The 23,512-nt window shown below is 51.2% G+C and overlaps 1 pseudogene; it reads right to left on the reverse strand.

Moving 5' to 3' along the window:
• Nucleotides 1–218: 218 nt before the first annotated feature.
• LOC123494515 (uncharacterized) overlaps nt 219–23,512 on the reverse strand; it is a 47,968-nt pseudogene continuing 24,674 nt past the window's right edge.

Below are 23,512 nucleotides of genomic sequence, written 5' to 3' on the forward strand. Positions count from 1 at the left end.
TAATCAAATGACAACTCTTTGTCTATGGCTAGGAAACATAACCATCTTTGATCAACGAGCTAGTCAAGTAGAGGTATACTAGTGACACTCTGTTTGTTTATGTATTCACACATGTATCATGTTTCCGGTTAATACAATTCTAGCATGAATAATAAACATTTATCATGATATAAGGAAATAAATAATAACTTTATTATTGCCTCTAGGGAATATTTCCTTCACTGGCAACGACCCTGGGCAGCCTCGACGTCCTTCACCGCCGCCTCGCGAGCAGCTGCTGCCTGGGTGGCAGCCTGCTTCTCCCCCTCGGAGGTTGCTGCGGCCTGGCTTAGCGCCGCCCGAACGGACTTGTCGGCATGAAGCCCGCCAGAGGCCAGCTCCACGCACCCAGCTGCCAGGTGGGGTTCGGCGCCCTGGAGATCTTCTTGCAGACGGGTCTTCTCAGAAAGGGCACGCTCCAAGACGTCAGGGGAAGCGGAAGGACCTGGAACCAGCAGTGCAGCAGGGGGAGGAAGAGGCGACGACGTCAGCATGGCTTGGGAGACTGGGGGTTCCCGAGCTTTGGGCACCTTAGCAGCCGCGCTGGGTGTCAGCACCTCCGGAGCCAGCAGGGCCGCGGGAGCTGACTCCTCACGAGGATGTCCTTCCGGGCCTCGCAAGGCCGACCGGGCCGGGGAGGTGCGAGCGCTGTCGCTCCCCTTCCCCACGGAGGGAGGTATGGCCGCCGCGGATGGATCAGCCCCGGACGGAATCACCGTACCTTCCTTCCTCTTTTCGCCACAGATGGCGGCCTAGCCAATCAGCGGAGAAGCGTCAAGGTCAAGCAACATAAGCAAGAATGGAGCAAGGTAGAAGCACTTACTAGTCCACCATGGTGTAGTCCACCCTCCTCTTCGTATGTTTGAAGCCTGAGAACTTCCCAGCCTAGGGCGCGGGCGCACGGGCCCCAGGGGCAGAGGAAGGAGCAGCAGACGGGCCAGAAGCAGCCCCAGGCGGCATCGGAGCAGAAGCACCATCTCGGGAGATCAGCACCGACCGGCCCCTCGTCGGTATCACGGGCGGCTCCCCCCTCCGGAGGTCGTCGGCCTCATCATCGTCGTCAGGCATGGTGCGGAGGAGGTCATCCTTGCGCATGGGGAAGCTCTCCCCCATACCCTCGGGTGTCGCCCCCGAGTCGCGCTCCTCGTCCTCATCTTCCTCCTCCTCCTTCTCCTTGCGAGAATCGTCAGAAGACACCTCCACCGGCACCGTCGCAGCCGAGACCGCAAGAGGCGCTGGCGGCACCAGCCTGCGCCCGTCAAAGGTTGGCCTGGTGTCCACAACCCACGACATGTCCGTACGGCGGAACAGGGGAACGAAGGCACTCGGCGGGTACTCTTGGTCGTCCCCGACCAAGAGGCGGAGAGCTACGGCTAGCTCCTCGTCAGACAGGGCTATTGGGCTCAAGCGAACCTTTTCTTCTTCGTCCCCAAGCCTCCACAAAGGACGCGAGCGTGCTTGAAGCGGAGCCACCCGCAGCGTCAAGAACTCCCTCAGGAGCACGGCCCCCTTCAGCTTCGCTGCCTTCGCGTTGCCCGGCTTCAGGTCGGCGTTCATCTGCTCCAGCACTAACGCCGCCCAGTCGTCAGCGAGCTTTGTGCAAGACCACCCCTTGACAGGTTGGGGCATCTCGGTCGGCAGCACCAAGCGTGGGTGGACGCACTTGGCATCCATCATGACCCACTTGCTCCTGATGCCATCATCCTTCTTCCCGGTCTTCGAGATCGAGTTGGCCTTGCCGGCCGCGATGAAGTTGGCGCACCCGGAAGTATCACGCCGAGGTACGCTTCGCAGTAGTAGGCGAAGATCGACAAGAGAAGGACAGAGTTTGGGTGAAGATGCAGCACCTGCAGCCCGTAATGGCCAAGGACCTCATAGAAGAAGTCAGAGAAAGGGGGACCAAGCCCGCGACGATGCTGCTCGTGAAGAAGGGGTAGAAGGTACTGTCCAAGGCCTCCGGCATGGCGGAGCCAGCCCGGAGCTCGGTCTCCCCCCTCTCGTTGCTCTCCCCCGCCGTCAGCAAGCGCGTAGCGGCGAGGTTCTTCTCCGAGACGTTGGGCGCGTCCAAAGCCGGCTCATACCAAGCCGGCGATGAGGTGGGCTTGACCACGCGGGGAGCCATTGGTCGGAAGCTTGGAAGGGGATTGAAGCAGATCTGGAAACTTTGGAAGCAAGGAGCGAGAAAGGGGATCTGGAGCAAGACGAAGGGAAGCAATGAAGGCAGGAGTAGTCTGTGCCAGCCTTTTTGTCAGCCGGGCAGTTGCCGAGGCGGCGTGGGGAAGCGAAGATGACCACATCCAATCAATCGCCACGCGTCAACAAGGCCACAGGCTGTTGGGGCCCGCGGCGCTCCTTACTTGCCCTTTGGCTTCGCCTCGAAGCCAAGCCCGAGCGCGCCTTGGGCCCGGGGGCTACTGTCGGCGTTCTGGGAACGGGGGTCCCCAGATTTGCCTGCCTGCGGCCCACGACGTGGCTCCACCAGCGGGCCCGTACGACCCATCTTCATCGGCGTGCACCCAAGACCCTCACGAGGGGGCCCAGCCTCGTGAGGCGGACGACGCAAGACCTCCTCAGGAGCGGCCTCACCAGGCTGGCTCGCGAGGAGTGGAGAGATCAAGGCGGGGCGAACCTCGCGAGGTTCCAATGACGCGAGCAATGACGACCGCAACCAGGCGGGCGCCCGAGCGCGCAGTGTCCTTGTTCCCTCTTTGGTGCTAAAGGGGCAAGTGCAGGCGCGGAGTTCCGAGGCATCAGGCAAAGGTTTCCATATCGGTGCAACGAGACCAAGACCAGCAGGACGGTAGGACAAAGGTCACCGTGGAGCCCAAGACGGCGTCACCAACAGAGCCTTTGGCAGGCGAAGACCGCTTTTGTCAGGATAAGCTGTACTAGTTGTTCCCCTTCAATTGTGGGATCCCTTCCCGCTCGATATTTGGGAAGAGGACCCGGGCCCCTATAAATAGGACTAGCCACCACAGTAGGAGGCAACTAGTCTGGAACGGAACCCTTCTCCGGCTCACGAGCACAAGAACACCTCGCCTCAAGAGGCTGTTCTTCCCCTTGCACTGTTCATCCCCAGCCCAAGAGGCAATCCAGCACACACACTGGAGTAGGGTATTACACCACATCAGTGGCCCGAACCAGTATAAATCTTGTGTCTCTGTGTTCTTTGGGTTCGGCGAGTTAGTCTGCTAGATCGTGGAGTGCGAGAGCTTGGGAGAGGAGAGATCTTCGTGCGCAACCCAGTGTTCGAACCTTGAGGGTTTTGCCGGAACCCATGATCCGACATTGGCGTTCAGTTATTTGCATAAAGTTAATGCTTGCAGAAAAGTGTTGATTATAAATAAGTATATGAACAATTTACTATACAAGCAAATTTTTGCTTGTTGTCATTGCAAGCAAGTAGGTAACGCAGAATTCAATTTGTAGTCAATATAATAAATGTACGAGGCGAAGATATAGGAGGTATGAAACAAACATAATGTCAGTACATGTCAATCACACTCAAGGATAGATAATTTAGTGTTCCATCACAACATAGACTAAAAACAAATGAAGAATGTAGCTAATAAATAAATAAAAATGACGCTCGTCAAGCACAGTTTGCTGTGATTGTGCCAGCGGCATCACCGATTGGTTGCGCGGATGTGGTTACAACAGGCAGTAAAAACCTTATTATAGCAGTTAGAGTAGTGGTTTAATACATGTATGTCCACATTATACATCGATCAAAAATAATTAGACATTCGAGGTATGTCTGCAAGATGGCATACCTTATTTTGCATTATGTTCCGTCTAGAACATAAGTGAAACATATGGCATGTTAATAAAAATGTGTTAAAAAGTAACCAGTGGAAAAGCATAATAAAGTAAGTAAGTTTATATGTGAAAAAACATACATACCACCTTTCTTTCGTTAGTTAAGCCACCTTTTTCTAAGAAGGATTTTTGTAATTCTGGATTAGTACTTAGAATGGCTTTTTCATATTGAGAAATTCGGTCTAGTGGCATTCGATCACAGAAGCTGTTGACAGCAGCATAGATCACAACAATTTGTTTTTCAATTGGAAGTGGTTCATATTGTGGTTGTTTGGGCACTTCTGTAAGCCTTGGACCTCTACTGAGTATTGCCTGAGTCGCAGCATCAAGGTCTGACCCAAATTGAGTGAAGGCGGCCACTTCGCGATATTGTGCCAATTCCAGTTTTGAACTACCGCAGACTTGTTTCATAGCTTTCAACTGAGCGGCAGACTAGACGCGACTGATAGATAAGCCAATGTTAATAGCTGGTCTAATTCCGCGATAAAAGAGCTCTGTTTCCAAACAGATTTGTCCATCTGTAATGGAGATCACATTGGCGGGGATATAGGCCGATACGTCTCCAGCTTGTGTTTCAATCACGGGTAACGCAGTCGAGCTACCTGCACCTGTCTGGTCTGATCGTTTAGCGGCTCTTTCGAAGAGACGGGAATGTAAATAGAAAACATCCCCTTGGAATGCCTCACGGCCTGGTGGTCGGCGTAACAATAATGACATTTGTCGATATGCCACTGCCTGTTTACTTAGATCATCATATATAATTAATGCGTGCATTCCATTATTGCGGAAATATTCCCCCATGGCACACCCTGAATATGGGGCCAGAAATTGCAGAGGAGCAGGATCCGAAGTGGTGGCTGCTACAAGAATGGAATATTCCAAAGCATTCGCTTCTAAAAGAATTTGAACTAATTGTGCCACAGTCGAGCATTTTCGTCCAATCACAACATAGACACAATACAATGTCTCACTCTCATTTGTTCCCCTTGAGTTCATTTGCTTTTGGTTTAACATAGTATCGATAGCTATTGCAGTTATTCCAGTTTGTCTGTCCCTGATTATAAGTTCTCATTGACCACAACCTATATGAACCTGTCGCCGTTCTGGGAACGGGGGTCCCCAGACTTGCCTGCCTGCGGCCCACGGCGTGGCTCCTCTAGCGGCCTGGTATGGCCCATCTTCACCAGCTAACACTCAAGACCCTCGCGAGGGGCCAAGCCTCGCGAGGCGGATGACACAAGACCTCCTCAGGGGCAGCCTCCCTAGGCTGGCTTGCAAGGAGCGGGGAGATCAAGGCAAGGGGCACCTCGCGAGGTTCCCGTGACGTGAGCCATGACGACCAAGGTCAGGCGGGCGCCAGCGGGCACAGCGTACTTGTTTCCTCTTTGGTGCTAGAGGAGTAGGCGTAGGCGAGGAGTCCTGAGGCATCAGGCAAAGGTTTCCATATCAGTGCAATAAGACCAAGACCAGCAGGACGGAGGTCACCGCGGAGCCCACGACGGCGTCACCACCAGAGCCTTTGGCAGGCGAAGACCATCTTTTGTCAGGATAGCTTGTACTAGCTGTTCCCCTTCAAATTGGCCGTTGTGGGATCCCTTCCCACCTAACATTTGGGAAGAGGACCCGGGCCTCTATAAATAGGACTAGCCACCACCGGGGACGGGGGATGATTCGGACCATCCCCACACACACAAGCTCACCAAGCTCAAGAACACCTCTCCTCAGGAGGAAGTTCTTCCCTTGTACTTGTTCATCCAAGCCAACTAGGCAATCCACCACACCTCGCCTCGGTAGGTAGGGGTGCGTCGAAGCTTTCCTTCCATCGATCCACGCTCCACCGCTCTACCGCGTCCATGGCAGACGTGCGTCGAGCCCGCGCCGAGCGAAGGGCCGCCCTCGCCGCCCGTGTCGCTCAGACAGCCCCTGTCGGCGGGCCTCCCTGTCGTTCTCCGTCACCCGCCGCTAACGCCGCCACTGGCCCGGCGAGAAACGAGCAGCAAGAGTCCTCGCTGCACCCCTCTGTGCGGCGGGACGGCCGCACCGCTACCCCGTCGCTGACTCCGGCCGGCTCATCGTCCCACGCTCGCCGCACGCCCACGGACGCGCAGGCCGCGCTACTCATGGAACGCGAGCTCCTGCGCTACCGCCCGGTCGACGACCTCTATGAGGACTGGCTGGACCGCATCGCCGAGCTCGTCAGCGTCGCAGGGGGCTCACCCGTACCGTCTCTCTCGCTACCTCGCCCTCCTCCAGCCGCGGGTGACGTAGCTCACGGAGCGCCTCCGCCACCCCGGCACCAAGACGGCACCCTGGCACCAAGACGCGCGGCCCCCCGGCACGACCCGCCGCGCCGGGCGCCCGCGCAAGAAGAAAGAAGTTGCCAAGAGATTCCCCGACCCAGAGAAGACGCTCCCGCGCTCCCGGCACCACCACGTCAAGACCGCGTGCCACCTGCGGCAGCGGTATGCGGTCACAAAGACCAAGCTCCTCCTCCGCGGCGGGCCCCGGTGGCTACTGCGGGCTGCCGTGCCTTCACCCCGGAGCTGCGCAGCGTCGTTTGGCCAGGCAAGTTCAAGCCAGACCTGCCTCCACGCTACGACGGCACCCCCGACCCCGCGGAGTTCTTGCAGCTCTACGAGCTGAGCATCGAGGTGGCCAACGGCGACGAGAAAGTCATGGCGAACTGGTTTCCCATGGCTCTCAAAGATGGTGCTCGCTCGTGGCTCCTGAACCTGCCCTCAGGTTCGATCTCCTCCTGGGGTGAGATGTGCGACCGCTTCGTCGCCAACTTCTAGGGCACTCGCGACCGCCCGCCGGCCGCGGGTGACCTATGCCGCATCAAGCAGCAGCCAGGGGAGACCCTGCAGAAGTACATCCAGCGCTTCAACAGCGTTCGCCTCAAGATCCCCAAGGTCACGGACGAGGCCATCATTTCAGCATTCTTTGATGGCGTCCGCGACGTCAAGATGAAGGAGGATCTCACTATCCACGAGGAGCTATGCACTGCACTGGAGATGTTCAACATGGCGACAAAGTGTGCGAGGGCTGAGGAGGGGCGCCTCTCCCTCCTCGAACTCCCAGCTGCCGACCCAGAAGAGTAGAAAGCCAAGGCCAAGGACGTGAAGCGCAAGGGGGTGGCCGTGCTTGCGGCGGAGCCGGACACAAAGCGCGGCCGGGACCACCCCGAGTCATCCAAGGGCAGCCGTCCATTCTGCGCCTTCCACAACATACACAACCACAACACCAATGACTGCCAAGAGCTCAGGGCCATTCGAGACGGACGCTTCGGCCGACGTCCCGAACGCGACGACCGGGGCTATGGTCGAGGAGGAGGACGAAGTGGAGGACGCTGGGACAACCGCGGCCCCGTCAAGAGTGGCGCGACCAGCCCCGCGAGGACCGCTGGCAGGACCAGCCTCGTGAGGGCGCCTAGAGGGACTAGCCTCGTGAGGACCGCCCCCAGGGCAATCCTGGCCTTCCTCCGCTGCCGCCGCCGCCAAGAAGGAACGACGACCACCATCAGGACGAAGGGGCTGGGGGCTTCCAGGAACCGCATGCTATCGCTTGCATTTTGGGCGGAGCTCAGGCCCAGCATCCCAGCGCATCTTTAAGCAGTTTTCTCGCGAGGTGAACGCAGCCCTTCCCAGGCTCAATGCCACGCGCCCGCTCAGGTGGTCCAAGTGCGCCATCACCTTCAGCTCGTCGGACCAGCTCAAGTGCGCGGCCACTGCTAGCGCCCTCCCGATGCTTTGCTCACCCGTCATCAGCAACGTCCAAGTCACCAAGACCCTCATCGACGGCGGCGCAGGGCTCAATGTCCTGTCCGTCAAGACATTCGATAGCCTCCAAGTGCCATACGATCAGCTGTAGCCTACCAAGCCTTTCTCAGGAGTGACCGACGGCTCCACCACCCCGATAGGGCAAGTCCGCCTCCTCGTCACCTTTGGCCAGCGTGAAAACTACCGCACCGAGCTCATTGACTTCGACGTCGCCCACATCCCCCTACAGTACAATGCCATCCTCGGGTATCCAGCGTTGGCCAAATTCATGGCGGTGACCCACCACGGCTACAATGTCCTCAAGATGCTGCGAAGTGGCGGCGTCATCACGGTTCCGTGTGAAGAAAGAGATGAGGTGTGCTCCCTTGAGCGCGCCTTCCAAGCCGCAGCAATCGACGACCCTGACAACCAAGGCACCATGTACCCTCCTGAGGCCATCCCCAAGAAGAAGAAGCAGCTACTCCACCTAGCGCCTCAGGGAAGCGGTGTCTCCAGTGGTACCACTTCAGGATCTGCGCCCACCGCCGGGGCGCCTCCCTCCCTCGCATAGGAAGGCGCGCCCGACGCCCTCCTCAGGCAATACTCGGGGGCTCTCTTCTGGAGGGCCTCAGACCTAGCCAATGTCACGAGGGAGGTGCTCGGGCACCACATGGAGGCGTGCTTTGCTGCACATTTCCCTCAAGAGGGCACTGGGCGAGGAGCGCTCGGTGCTCAGGAGTTCATCATCGAGGCCACCCAGGAGCTTCAAGAAGCAAGGACCATGCACGGCGACCACCGCCCACCAGCTAGCGCAGCTCCCCATCCTGGCGAGGATGGCAGGCTGCGCGTCTGCATCGACATTCTAGGGCTCAACAGGGCCGCATCTCAGGAGCGCTTATCGCGCGTTGGGCGGTGCGAGGGTCCGCCTCACAGCTACGTCTGCATGCCATTTGGCTTTCCGAACGTGGCGGCCGCCTTCCAGCGCCACGTGCGGAGTGTCCTGTCGGCTCAGGAAGCTAGGCTTCACGCAGTCCGGGCGGAGATGGCGACAGTCCTCAAGGAACCACCCGGGCCCCCGGAGCCTCCTGAGGCTCAGGGTCCTGGCGGCTCATGAGGAGCGACTCCTTCATCGCGCGCATTCGGCTACCTCAACCCTCCTTCGACAACGGTACCAGGTGACATTTTCCAAGTTTACTCAGCTGGGAGCGCCCCTCGGGCGGCACGATTCCCAGGTCGCACAGGCCTGTCCCTGCGGCATGTATCCTTTTTGCATCTTTAGCTTACTCCGTCGGGGGCGCCCCTCGGGCTGCATCATCCCCACGCTGCTTGGGTCCATCCCAGTGGCATGTATCGTTTTTGCATCTGTCTAAGCTAGCTTGTTCCATTGCATGAGTTACCTATGATTACCACCTGTCTGCCCGGCACTCCGATGCCATGAACGTCGCACGCCCTAGCAAGCCCACCCACGACCGCCTCATGATGAAGGACTGGCACGGCGTCTGTGCTCGGGTCCGTCCCTGCAGCGTCGCCAAACCCAAGAGGCTGAGCTCTGGCTCGCGTGCCCGCTCCCATGTACGTCACCTCCCATGGCCCTTGGTGCCTTGTTCTCGCATGCGCTAGTCATGGATGGACAGGCTAGGCCGCGTGACCCGGTGCCTCGCCACCGTGGGAGCCGCGCGCCGGTCGTCTTTCTTTAGGATTCTTCGCATGAGAAGATTAGGCACGACGTCTGTGCTCGGGTCCGTCCCTGTAGCATCAATAAACCCAATGACTGAGCTCTGTCTGGCAGGCCGGCCCCGCTCACGTCACCTCCTTGGGTCGTTGGTGTTTGGCCTTCTCATGTGATCGCCTCAGGAGATTTTCCCGGCGCGGGTTGCCTAACCATCTCGCAGGACCACTACAACCATCAAGAATCATGACCAAGCGCAACCCACCTTGAGGTAGGGCCTCGTGAGTCCCGTGCTGGCTCACGAGTGCCCAGCCACACCTCGTCTAGCCCTGCCGTGCAAGCCACGTGTCAAGGCGGGGCTGTACACGCCCCGGGAGCTCCACTCAGAGGGAGCCCTCACCCACGCACCAGTGGAAGCACCATGCTCCACACTGGCAGTCGACACGGTCGAGGAGCGGCTATGCCCGTGCAAGTGCGAAAGCGCTATGCTCCGCGCTGGTGATAAACAACTGAGAGCGGCCCCATGACCGTACCAACCTCAGGGAGCCACCCGGCTCGGTGTCCAGCCTCAACGCAACGCTTTCCCCTCGAGAGAGCCACGCGAGGGGGCTGGGTACGGGAGCTGCGCTCGGGTCATGCCCAAGCGTACACCGCCCTGCCAGGTCTCTCGGACCTGGTCGTCACGCGCCCTCCCGAGCGGAGCCAAGGTATGAAGGTCATTTGGACGTCAAGGGGGACTCCTGGGCATCGCGACCCGGGAGCCTAACTGGCCACATAGCCCTCACCCCTTGGTCTCGCCCTGGCGATCCGGATGACCCAACAGCGGCTGAGGTATGCGCGGGGTCGGGCCCCGCCGACGTAGAACACTAGGCCTACTCCCACATCTCCTCTCCATAAGCTGTTTGCATGTCCAGGGGGACTCCTGAGCATCACGCCTCAGGAGCCTAACTAGCCACGTAGCCCCTCACTCCTTGGTCTCGTCCTGGCGATCCGGACGATCCAATGGCGGCTGAGGTATGCGCGGGGTTGGGCCCTGCCGACGCAGAACACCAAGCAAACGGGAAGGAAATCACGGAATCTCAAACTAATATTACAAGACATGTTGTTATCTGAATACCAAACAGAAGTTTAAACGCCTCCACGAGGCATGGTGCATGTTGCAAAAGCAAAGTAGGAAAAGGAGCCGCCAGCAAGCCATCTCGTCATCCCTGGACGCCGCCATCACTTGCGAGGGGTGCCCCTTCCACTACAAAAAAATACACTTCTGTGATGATACATGTTTGTCACAGTAGGTCACGTTTTCTGTCATGCATGTACATCCATGACGATTTTATGACAGAATCAAGATAGTCATACATGTGCTATCGTAGAAGTGTTCCATGACATAACCGAAATTATCATCACGGAAGTATCCACTTCCATAACGATAAATCGCGCGTCACAGAAGTGCTTTCGTCAAGGGTGACCGACACGTGGCATCCACCGTAACGGAACGCCATTAAGCTATCGGGTCCGGTTTTGGATCCGATAACCCATTAACAGCCCCGACCAATGGGGATTTTCCACGTGTAAAATCATCATTGGCTGGAGGAAACACGTGTCGGCTCACCGTTGGGACAGATGTCATCCACTCATTGGACCCAAAGCGCCTATGATACGTCGACACGTGGCACGGCCCAACAGAGGCCCATTCCTGTGAAAAGGCTGGCCCATTTGAATTGGTCAAAAGGTGGCGGGCCGGCCCACGGCAAGCCTGTTAACGGCCTGTTCGCATATAGCCCATTTACAGCACGCTAACCCAGGGCCCGTTTACGGCCTATCCGAATTAGGCCCAGTAGCGTCATCTGGGTCGTCCAATATAATTCTAGCCCATTTTAATTTCCGGCCCATGTATGGCCCATGACGTCTTTCGGCTCATATGAGGCCCTTTGTAACTCTCGGCCCATTAACGACCCGTAGTAAAACTGGCCCGTAATGAACAGTGTATCACTTTATACCCATTAACGACACGTGGTGAAACTGGCCCGTAATGAAGAGTGTATCACTTTATACCCATTAACGACCCATTATTCCGTTGGGCCGTTTCCAGCCCATGTTATCTTTTGGCCTTCTTAGGGCCCATTTATTCTTGGGCTCATTTCCAGTATTCGTTTACTTGCAGCCCGTTACTGTCATTTTCTGCTTGTGGGCCAAATTCAGCCCGTGGTTACAGTCGGCCCGTTTGTAGCCCGTTAATATGTTGGGCCGTTTTCATAGCGTCATCAAATACGACCGATTAACGACGGCCCGTTATGTTCGGCCCATGAATGGACGATTTCAACTCTAGCCCATTTTACGGCCATAATGTGGTCTATTATTGGCCCATGTTTGGCCAACCGATCATACGGCCCGTATAAGGCCCATTGATGATACGGCCCGTAGAAGGCCCATTGTGTCTACGGCCCGTATAAGGCCCATTGTTTCTACGCCCCGTAGAAGGCCCATTGTTTCTACGGCCCGTAGGAGGCCCATGTTAACTACAGTAAATATGTAGCCCATGGTTATTGTGGCCTAGTTTTAAAAAATAGGTTATTGCGGCCACTAGCAAACCGCGGAAAAATAACTGCACTGACTACAAGAAAACAAATAAACAAGACAATAAGGAAATAAATTAGCAAGCAACTTACGCTAGGCTATCACGGCTATTACACATTACATCAACTGGGCATCAAAGTTCGCCACCAGTGCAAATATTGGGAACAAAGCAGCATATAAACGACGCAGCAAAACAAGTCCAGAACTGAAACCACTTCCGAAGAGCTCAAGAAACAATATCTTGCGTACCCATAATGCTGGCAAGATGCTTAGCAAGCTTATTAACTTTCTCTTGTTTGGCGCTTAAATCCTCCAGCACTTGCTATTGCACCAGAAAGTATGCATCTGAATTCTGCAGGGACTTCCTCGGTCCTTCGGCTTCCTGTCGCATAACATCTGATCGATGTCTTTCAACTTGAAGTTGAGACTCAAGAAGCCGAACTGATTCAGGCAGCGAGTTCAAAGAGCTGGTGCCAGCAGTAGTAGCCAGTAACTCGAACACTACATCAAGACAGGACTTTGGGGCTGTCTCAGTGTCTTCAATATAGTTTTTATCAGCTTTCTTGGAGACCAACAGGGATGTCTCACTATCTTGAACGTTATCTGCATTACTTCCTTTAACATTGCATAACGGGGTACTCTTCTCCAATATTTTATCTGCGTTCTAAAAGAGAAACAAACAAACACATCACAGGTTTACAATGTAGTATATGAAACTCATTTTGGTAAACCAGTTCAGTAGTAAGGTGGACAGGATAACAGCATGAAACAAACATATATCTATGTAGTATGGTCACTGTATGGTCTATCATTCTAGTTTATGTTGCCAAATCAAGATAGATACAGTTCGAATCATATCTATTTAAGACAAAGCAGCATAGACAGAATATAAGTGTGGGAAACTACACAGCAATAACAACACTTGTAATGTGCATGGCATGAGAACATAACTATTTATTCAATTGAAACTGGAATCAACATAGAGCAAGTTACAACAGCAAACATGTTAAAGAAACAAGTTTAAAACATACCTGTTGCACCATTGGAGTTTCAATTGCATCCTTCAAATTTGAAATTAGTTGGTATGAGTAAATGCAGTGATGCAAGAGCAAAGTAGTATGAACCATAGCCACGAAACCTGACCTGAGAACAATTCTTCTTCTGCTTTAAGCGTTGACTTGGGGTTCGGAGTGGTGGTCCTCGTGCTTTGGGCACTGCAGTTGCCTTACTAACTGCTCGTGTTTGGGTGCTCTGTGGTGCAGACGGTGCTATGTCAACGGGAACTGGGTTACTATCTGCTGGGGTTGGGGTTAGAAGGAGTGTAGCTGGTTCTATGTCCAACTAGGTAGGGGTACAATCTGCGTGAGTCTGGGTTATGTGTGGTGGGGCTAGTTCTTGGGTAAGTACAACCGTGGTTCTATCTCCATCGACAGGTAGCACGATCTTTTCTGAAGACCGTGTTTTTACTCCCACAGATACTGCCATCACCCCCTCCAATTGAAATGGCTGATAAACAAGAAAAGTAATTGAATGTATAGACATTGTAAGATAGACAGGTGCAATGGATAGTAGGGAAGAAAACAGGGCATGAAATAATTCACATTTATGGTTTCTAACCAAACAGAATAGCAGGACATAATTTCACATATATGATGGCTAATTAAACAGGATAGCATGACACAATTTCACATGTATGATGGCTAACTAAACAGGATAGAATGACATACTTCAAAATATGATGACTATGTAAACAGGATGACATGATATAACTATACGATGTGACTATTAAAGTGGTTGGCATGCCATAAATCACAAACATGCCATCGATGGAAACATGATGGCATGATATAATTCACGGATAGAATGACATAATTCAAAATATGATGACTACGTAAACAAGATGAGATGATATAACTATATTATGTCTTTAGAAAATGGGTTGGCATGCCATAATTCAAATACATGTTGCCTATGTAAACATCATGGCATAATATAATTCAAATATATGATTTATATACTAAGGAAGTGAGCAGAGGGTAATCGCATATATGATGTCTCAACTAAGGAGATGGCATTCAATATCGTGTATATGATGTAAAAACTAAGCATTGCAATACAACATATGCATGATATGAGTAATATAACCCTGCCAAGTTTGAGCATACACCTCAGGGGGATAATAGGACTGGTCATCTGCCTCGGAATCCTCCTCTGAAGAGCTATCTGTAACCAGCAAGATATCTGCTTCAGCAGGTAGCATTGTCTGCTCTGAAGACCTTGTTTTCACTCCAGATTTCTCCATCACCAATTCAAATGGCTGATGCACAGGAAGAGCAGTTGAATATACAAACATTGTCGACAAAAGCAATGAGAAATACAAAAAAGGATGGCATGATATAATTCACATATATGACGCTTGGCTAAACAGCATGGCATTGCATAATTCACATATATAATGCCTTGCAACAAGATAGCATTGCATAATTCACATATATAATGTCTTGCAACAAGATGGCATTGCATAATTCACATATATGGTAATTAGACACTAAACAGGTGGCATTCACACAAAGCATGTCTAAACTAAGCAAATGGCATAGCAATGCAAGATACCATACGCACGATATGAGCAACATAACCCTGCCAAGTTAGAGCATGCACCACGGGGGGGGGATAGGACTGGTCATCTGTCTCTGAATCCTCCTCTGAGGAGCTATCTGTAACCAGCAAGACATGCGCTTCGTCAGATAGCATTGTCTACTCTGAAGACCTTGTTTCTACTCCAGATTTTTCCATGACCGTGTCGAATGGCTGATGCACAGGAAGAGTAATTGAATGTACTAAAATTGTTGACAAATTTAACACGTAATAAAAAATGATGTCATGATATAATTCGCATATAAGATGACTGGCTAACCAGGGTGGCATTGCAAAATTCACATATATGATGCCTGGCTAAACAAGATGGCATTGCATGATTCACATATATGATAAAGAAACTAAACAGATGGCATTGACACAAAGCATGTCTAAACTAAGCAGATGACATCTTTGATGTATACAGTAAGCAATGCAAGGCACCATATGCATGATATTACCAACATCAGCATGCCAAGTTAGAGCGAAGACCTCATGGGGTAAATAGGAGTGGTCCTCTGCTTCTGAATCCCCCTCAGGACAGTTATCTTCCTCTTGATTATGATCCGAAATGGGTGGAGGGGGGCTGCCTTTGCGCCCACCATGGAGCGACATCTGCATGAAATTTTATTGCCATGCAAGGCTCGTCTCTTTTGCTCTACATGTTCAGTTCCATTGTGTACAATAACTGACATGAATAGGAATAAAACATAGTGAGATTATGTAAGGAGTGCATGCACAAATCCAGAGTGGTGGTAGCAAACTGTGGATAGACCCAAAACCAATGATAGCAGGCAGATAAAAGGTTTAGTTAAAAAACACAGATAATGGCTCCTTTAATGTTTGTTTGCATCCAACATGAAACTCATAGTAGACACCCGAGATTAACCAGATAGTAGATAGATAGTACTGATTCCTGCCCCAATATGTACCCCACAACCATTTAAAAACTCAAGTTTCAGCATAAGTTTGGACCTGACTCGGAGTCTAATAGGTGAACACGACGATAAAGTAGCATGTCATCATATTAAGCAATGCATAACGTAAGCAGACACGGAAGAGTGCGACCTCTCTTGCGGACCCGTGTAGTCCTCAAGGTCATCTGCTGAGTTGATGATGGTAATGCAGTTGTCATAGCTGCCGGCGGCGGGGAAGAAGATCTGAGGCGGCGAAAGACAGTCTGGAGAGCGGATCCCTGCTGTGGTGAACCCTTCCGTCGTTGGAGCAGCTGAGCTGGGGTGGAACACAGCACCGCAGGAGCAGGACAAACCACACAAGGTTTTCTTTGACACATATCTGTAACAGAAGTAATTGTGTAAGGGCTTGTTTGAATTTGAGGATTCTAACAATGCAGGGATAGGAAATAGACAGGAATAGGATAGGAATGCACGTGTAAAACAGAGAATTTAAAAACATAGGATTTCTGCCAATCTGGGTGTTTGGTTCACAAGAATTGGAAGATCACAGGATGCAAAGAAGCATGGTGAGATTAAGTCAAACCACAAGAAAATGTACGGTTATAATGCTATTATGCTACTATCTCTTAGTCTTGTGCTTCATGAATAGGAATTTGAAAAGGAGGACAAGTGGAAATTAAAATTCCTACGGTTTTTCTTTCAAGGAGATACTAAAGGAACAAATCCTACAGTTTTCCGTTGCTCCATTCCTTTGCACCAAATTCATGAAAAGTACCATAGGAAACTTTCCAATTCCTATGTTTTTCACTCACTTTTCCTTTCAAGCACTGGCGATTCTAGTAGGCAGGCTTGAGCAAGGAAAATCCTACACTGAAAAAATGTTTTTGTGCTACTTCTATTACTTTGGACCTAGGCCACTACCCTACTAGCTCAGCTCCCAGGGCCATCGATAAATGCAGAGCTCAAACGCGCAGAGATAAATAATGATGGCGTTCAAGAGAGTCCATCATGGATAGCTAAGTTGCCTGGTACCTCACTGCTTGTCATATAGTAGGATAAAATAATCGTATTTCCCGTTACTCCGTGTGCTCAGTGGAGAATATATATAACATGAAGAGTAAAAAAGAGATGCAACAAGTGTACAACCTCTTTGGCGAAGCCATGTCGATCTCAGCGTGATTGAGTTGGCCGGTGAGGATGCTCCGGCTAACTTGGCTGTCGGAGGAGGGGAAGAAGATCTTAGGCGTCTGGAGATGGAGCATGAGGTACTGCTCCACTGTGATGGAGGGTTTCGTCGTTGGAGCAGCTCCGGTGAGTTGTACGACGCCGAGGCTGAAGCAGGACAAGAGGGACAACGTTAACCTGAGTGGAATTCTAATAGCCTCTCCAATAGATGACGTAAAATACATAACCACAAAGTGCTAGATGTAAAATACATCAGCCGCTCATCTCTGAACTTAACTGTCGAAACTGAATTTAACTGTCGAAACTGAACTTAACTGTCGAAACCGAATTTTGGTGTCGAAACGGAATTTTACTGTCGAAACTGAACGCACTAGAGGTGAGGCTACACGTCAGTCGACTGACTTTTTCATCTCTGGTCAGTCGACTTTGCAGCCGTTGGATACGAAATAAAGGGCCTGTAGTTCATCTTCAACCTCCACCCCCCCTGAGCCGCCAGCCACCACTGGCCAAACAACCGCCCCCCGCCGCCCGCGGCCGGCGGTGCGCCGCCCCACCCGCCCTGAAAACACTCTCCACCGCCGGTCCGCCGCCGCCGCCCTGGCCATCCCTCTAGGCCCCCCCGTGCCGAGCTTTTTCTCCGGCGATCCCCACGCCACCGCCCCACCACCGCCGGCGACCACCGCCCCCACCCTGAACCCTAAGATAGATAGTGGGGTACCTCTCCGGCGAGCCCCCCTCCCCGTTGCGGCTGGTTCTTCCTTAACTCCGGTGAGCCCCCCCCACCCCCTGAAAATCGACTGACCCAAAAGTCGATTCAGTCGACTGAAGTGTAGCTAAATCAGAGCAGCATCGGAAGCAAGAGCAAGAGCGAGAGCAGCAGCGCGAGCAAGAGCAAGAGCAGACCAGGTAGGGGACCGGGAACAAGAGCAGAGCAGTAGCGTGAGCGAGAGCTAAAGAAGCAGCAGCTCCTACTGATGTGGACGTCGCCGCCGAGGGAGCGACGCCGTGGAGGAAGTGGCCGGCGACGCCGCCGTGGATGGAGCCACGCCGTGTCGGCTCGGGACCGAGCGCTGGCAGCACCATGAGATCGAATCAAGAAGAAAAAGCGGCGATTAGTGTACAACCTCTTTGGTGGCGCCGATTAGGCCGCAGCTTCATACGAGGAAACGGTGATGATGATGCTCTTCCGGTGGTGCAGGTGAAGACGGTGGTGTGGGAATGGAGGTGGCGCGAAAGATGAGGGGAACGTTGGGGCAGTTCCTTGGAGGTGGTGGACGGGGTGGCTGAACCGGCGGGACGACCAGATCGACGACAGATCCTCATCCAGGATCCAGTATGGTGGATGAGGGACGTCGAGGTGTTTCTGTGGATGACGTCGTCGGGGAAGAGGCTCCCGCTGGGTGGCGGACAGAGGAGGGTGTGGGGCTTTGCGGGTTTTCGCGGCCTCAGTGTATGAATGGGTGGGCGGATGGGATGGGAGTGGGGAACCATGGCTTAGGGACACGCTTGTCCAAAATGTGGGGTAAGTTATGAAAGTACCCCCACCAATTTGAGGCGGTTCTTTCGGTTCAGGGGTATCACGGGCATTTCGCGTATCGGGATTTCACAGGAGGTTGGAGTTTTCACGCGCGTTGTAATTTTGGAATAGCAAGGCGCGGGTTGAGATGGAGGGTGTTGTCGGAGCACAACGAGACAAAGATATATCTTAAATATTTCGGGCTAACAAGGCGCGGGTTGAAATTTCCGGACAAGCCTAACGTGTACTGTACCAAATCAATTCGCACTACAAATGTCATTCAAAACTTTGAATTCATGTTATGTTCAATTAAAATATTTCGCTACGTGTATAATGCATGCAACCTACTACTCAAATGAACGTCTTAGTGCATTCCAAACGTATATACTACCGCTTTAATATGAACTAAATTTGAATTTGTTTCTCTATTTGAATAAGATCTACAATAATGATTGTTGTGAAGTCAAAGCATTTGAATTCGTTTCTCTGTTTTAATAAGATCCACAATCATCATTATTGTCAAGTTAAACCATCATTTGTGTATTATCTTCACAGCACACCACATTATTAGTCTCAAGTTACATATGAACTATGTGTACTATATTAACTCGAACTCGATTTTTTGAATCCACTTTATGTTGATTTCAAATCACAGTACATTTCAAGCTCTAGCTAGATCTTCATAATCTAAACCATGTCTCATATGTATAATGTGTTTATCACATTATGTATGGTGCCCCGCCCCCTACGCCTACAAGTATTTAGATGTGAGCTGCACACACCACACATTACCACAAATTCAAATAAAATGTGAGAATGTTCGATATATAGTATTGTTTAGATTGTTCGATATTTAGTTGTAAGCTGCAAACGCCACACATTATCAGAAATTCAAATAAACTGTGAGATTGTTCGATGTATAGTATGGTTTAGATTGTTCGACATTTAGCTGTGAGTTGCAAACGCCATGCATTATCACATTATGGTATAACATGTGCAAAACCACAACACGCGTATCACCGCTATATTCATGCATGCATATGTTTAAAACACTATGATCTCCTATTCAAATATATGAATCCACTTTCATATCAAATTATGATCTTTGTTAGTCTCTTACACCCACACAATCCTCTAACCTTTGTAGCCACCACTAACTTTCTCTCATGCATGCACACGCCCTCCTCGCCCTCCCCCTCCCTCAGCATTCTATCCATCACGCACATTCATTTTTTTTCTTTAGGTCGTTCTCCCACAGTCTCCACAACTCCTTTCCAACACACACCGACCGATAAACCTCTCCAGCGATGTCTGCCTACAACATACACACGCAGCTTCAATCTCCTCCTTTATGTGTCCTTGCCTCGTGTCTCTCATATGATCCCACGCACGTGTAAACTCTCGCCCCTCTTTTCATCGATCTCACAACCGCACACTCCTCCCCCTATCTACCTAGTAGTTGGGCCTCTCGCACCACCTCCTAGCTCCATTCTCTCTGTCTATCCATCTCGTCGGGCCTTATTTGCCTCTAACAAATGGACGTACACCGACCGATCTCCCGCTATACATATAGCTAGCTAGGTCCTTATAACTCGTTTTTTCCCACGCGTCGATCAATCTACCTCATTAGTTATGTCTCTCCCTTCCTCCGACAAACAACAATTGATCTACCGATCTAGTTAGGTTTGCTTACCAAACACATGGTTCCCCTTCATCCTCCATGGATGCGTCCCGACAGATCTATCACGCACAGGCACACATAGAAACACATCCCCACTCTTATTGATAATATTGCAGTTCCACCCTCAGTTTCTCTAGTAGGCCTCTCCCACCATCTTCGAGAAGCAACTCCATCACCCATCCAGCACTCTACCCCTCTCCCTCCCTCTTTCTCTCCTCTCTCTCTCTCTGTCCCATCCTATTTCCGTCCTTCAGTTATGTATGGATGTCACCGATCTCCCTCAAGACATAGCTGGGTCTCTCCTTCTCAACACATATACAGGTCGTTCTACCTCTATAGTTAGGCCTCTGCCTACCCCTCCCCCCACCCCCCTCCCACACACACACACACACACCGATACATCGAGTGCTCTAGTCTTGTCTCCCTGCCACACACAAACTTGACCTGTGCCCTCTGACGTTCCGGTAGGTCAATCGCCCTATATCTTTGACTTGCACACACACACAATTTCGATGGCTCTCTTCATCGATCTCGCACCCACCCACTTGATCCTCTCTTCGACTCTATCGATATCTATGACGCCTCCCTCTCTTCTCGTGGATCGCCCGGCCCTCTATATATGATATGGATAGGCCTCCATTTCACACACATTGCATGCAAAATTTTGCTTGAGATGTCATCGACACATATTCCCACAAATACATTCACGAAATCAACCCCCCCCAAAACAAAAACACTCACGAACGCACACGCCATTTGTCTAGGTTTGTATCTCTCTCACACACACCCACGTAGGTGGGGGACGTGCACAAACAGAAGAGGTGCACACACGGCGCACGTACTCCCATCTCTTTCCCAACCACACCCGTGCGGGTGCACGGTGGAGCTCATTTCTGTACGAAAAGGCAGCCCACGTGGTAATTTGACACGTGTACTGGTTGTCCACTTGGTGGAGGGAGGATCGTCTACCACGGGTGAACAAACAAATTGCGACTTGACACGTTATGTTAAAAAAGAGGCAAACCATGTGGGGCCTACCTTAGAGGCAAGGCTCTATACACTGGAGTACTTTTGATGTGTCCCGTCAACTCGCAGAACGAGGAGAAGCTTGCTTAGTACGCCGTCTCCCCCGCCCACGGGCGCGGTGGCTCGCAACATGAGGTGAAGCTTGCTTACTAGTAGTAGTACTGTACGCCTTACGCCCGCTCCCTCGCCCACGCGCGCGGTGGCTCACAGGACGAGGAGAAATTTTTATTACTCCCTCCGTTTACTCCTCGTCCCTACTACCTTGGTTAGAGAGATTATCATATTGTTTGGAATATATATGTCCTTTAGTAGATTTCAATATGAACTACTAGTACATACTCCAAACACTGATGTATATAGACGTATTTTAGAGTGTAGATTCACTCATTTTGCTCCGTATGTAGTCCATATTGAGGCCCTGTTTGGTTCATAAGTCCTAGGACTTTTTCTAGTCCCAACTAAAAAGTCCCTACTCCTTAAAAAGTCCCTCCCTGTTTGTTTTCAGGGACTAAAAAGTCCCTTGTCCCTCCCTAAAGGATATTGAATGACCATGTTACCCCCAGTATACAGAAAAATAACAACCAAACAACACCATGGGGCGGCGGGGCAATGGGTGCAGGGAGGGGTATTGTTGGAAAAGTCCCAAAAAAGACTCTCCTTGAGAGTTTTCTTCATTAAGTCCCAAAAAGCAAGTTTTAGTCCCTAGTAGTCCCTCCTATTTGGTTAAAAAGTCTCTAAGAGGAACTTTTTCTAGTCCCTACACTAAAATGTCCCTGGAAACAAACACCCCCTGCATAAAGTTGAGACACTTATTTTGGAACGGAGGGAGTACATATTTGCTATGATCTTTTTGAGGAACCGATATTTGCTATGATTTGTCAATCATTGAGATGCAATAGCATGCATGTTAGTCTCCTTTGTATTTGATGAAATGTTGCAATGGGCAACCTTGGACGCAAGATACATGTAACAGAAGCTGGAAGCTTCGTAGCATTGTACTATCTCGCTGATAAATTACAGTACGTACTATACTAGTACTTCCTCCGTTTCCTAAATATAAGTCTTTGTAGAGATTTCACCATGAACCACATACGGATGTATATAGATGGATTTTAAGCGTAGATTCATTCATTTTGTTCCGTATGTAGTCCACCTAGTGGAATCTCTACAAAGACTTATATTTAGGAACGGAGGTAGTACTATGTAAAGAGTTAGGTGTCGCACGGTGTCCAGAAAATATGGTGATAGTGTGAGGTGGGCCATGTAATCACTGAGCCTGCGTGTTTTCATTGCTCTTGCACTCCTCCGCCGTAAGAATGGAGAAAATTGTAATCTAGTACTACCTCCTTTCGCCGAAAGCGTGGGACATCCAGCAGTCCTACCACCTCAGTAATAATGACCAATGAGCCGTCAAATCACATAGACCCAGCAGTAAGTTGGACGGACGAAGCAACCATTACTCTTGAATCCGCTTCTCCCTTCAACGCAGGAGCCAGTGAGAGGTCACGTCCGCTCTTCCCGGGCATGAATGTGGCACCGATTCTTTGGAGCGGCGTTGACCGTTTTGGGCAGGAAGCGCGCACGGGCGATGGAGGGGCTTTGGGTGGGCCAGGATGGTCAGGAGCGGATGTAGCAGTTGTCCGCCTGTCCCTACCGGACGCCCGAAAACAAGAGGATGCACCGACTCTCGCGGCTAAAATCGTACACTACACACCATCTCTCTGTAGGAGTAGGTCGATCTGTCGCTCTCTCTAACACACACATGCTGTTAAACACACACACACGCACGCACACAGAGGTTCATAGAATAGGAAAACCGTGCGAGTGCGAAGCCACAGGAAGTGAGATACAAATGGAGTACGTACAAGAAGAGAAGAGGTGACGAATATTCCATCAAACCTGGACTGAGGAGTAGTACTCCCTTCGACTAGGTGTTAAGTCATCCTACGGAAATCAGATATTCCCAAAATGTTTAGGCGTCGTCCATTAACTTCGCATCTCAATCCCCTCCTGGCCTCGTTGCTAGCGAGCGTTGTTACTTAGGGAGCGTTTGGATCCATAACAAGAACAGCTTATAGCATAGTCGGGCAAGGTTAGGCGTTTGGAACTGTTAAAATATGTTAGCTTTTGTGGGCCAGCTAGCTTGGGTGGGCTAGAAAAACCTTGCTAGCTCAGGAGAGCCAGATCGGCTCGCTTCCGACGGCAAACTTCGCATAGTAGTAACATAGACTAGTAACATATGCATGTTACTAGTCCAAGTTACTCACCACTATGACCAGCCTAAGCAATGTAACCAAACGCTCCTTACTCTGCCTTGTTATCTCCCCAGGAACCCCAATTCACGAAGCGCAACTACGCGTTGATCAGTCAAGAAATCAAAGTCGGCTTGCATGCGAGTTAATACGTGGCCTTGCATGGTAGCTAAAATGGCATCTCTTAGTTGTTTGGATTAATTGTTGCGTTTAGAGACAGAAATCAGGGCTTTGATTGGAGGAATGACCGGTCAAGTTTCTCCTTCTCCTCCAATCTGCTTGCATCTTGGTCCCGCCGCACCTTCTAACGTGACTTATTACACCTAGACGGAGGGAGTTGTACGAGATATGGTGGCACACTGACTTAGGTCGAATACAAGTGCCCAAAATTGTGTGCATGTTATAATAAGGATTCACTTAAAATAGTACTTGAGCGAAT

The sequence above is a fragment of the Aegilops tauschii genome, chromosome 6, assembly GCF_002575655.3.
Source record: "Aegilops tauschii subsp. strangulata cultivar AL8/78 chromosome 6, Aet v6.0, whole genome shotgun sequence".
Classification (NCBI taxonomy): Eukaryota; Viridiplantae; Streptophyta; class Magnoliopsida; order Poales; family Poaceae; genus Aegilops; species Aegilops tauschii.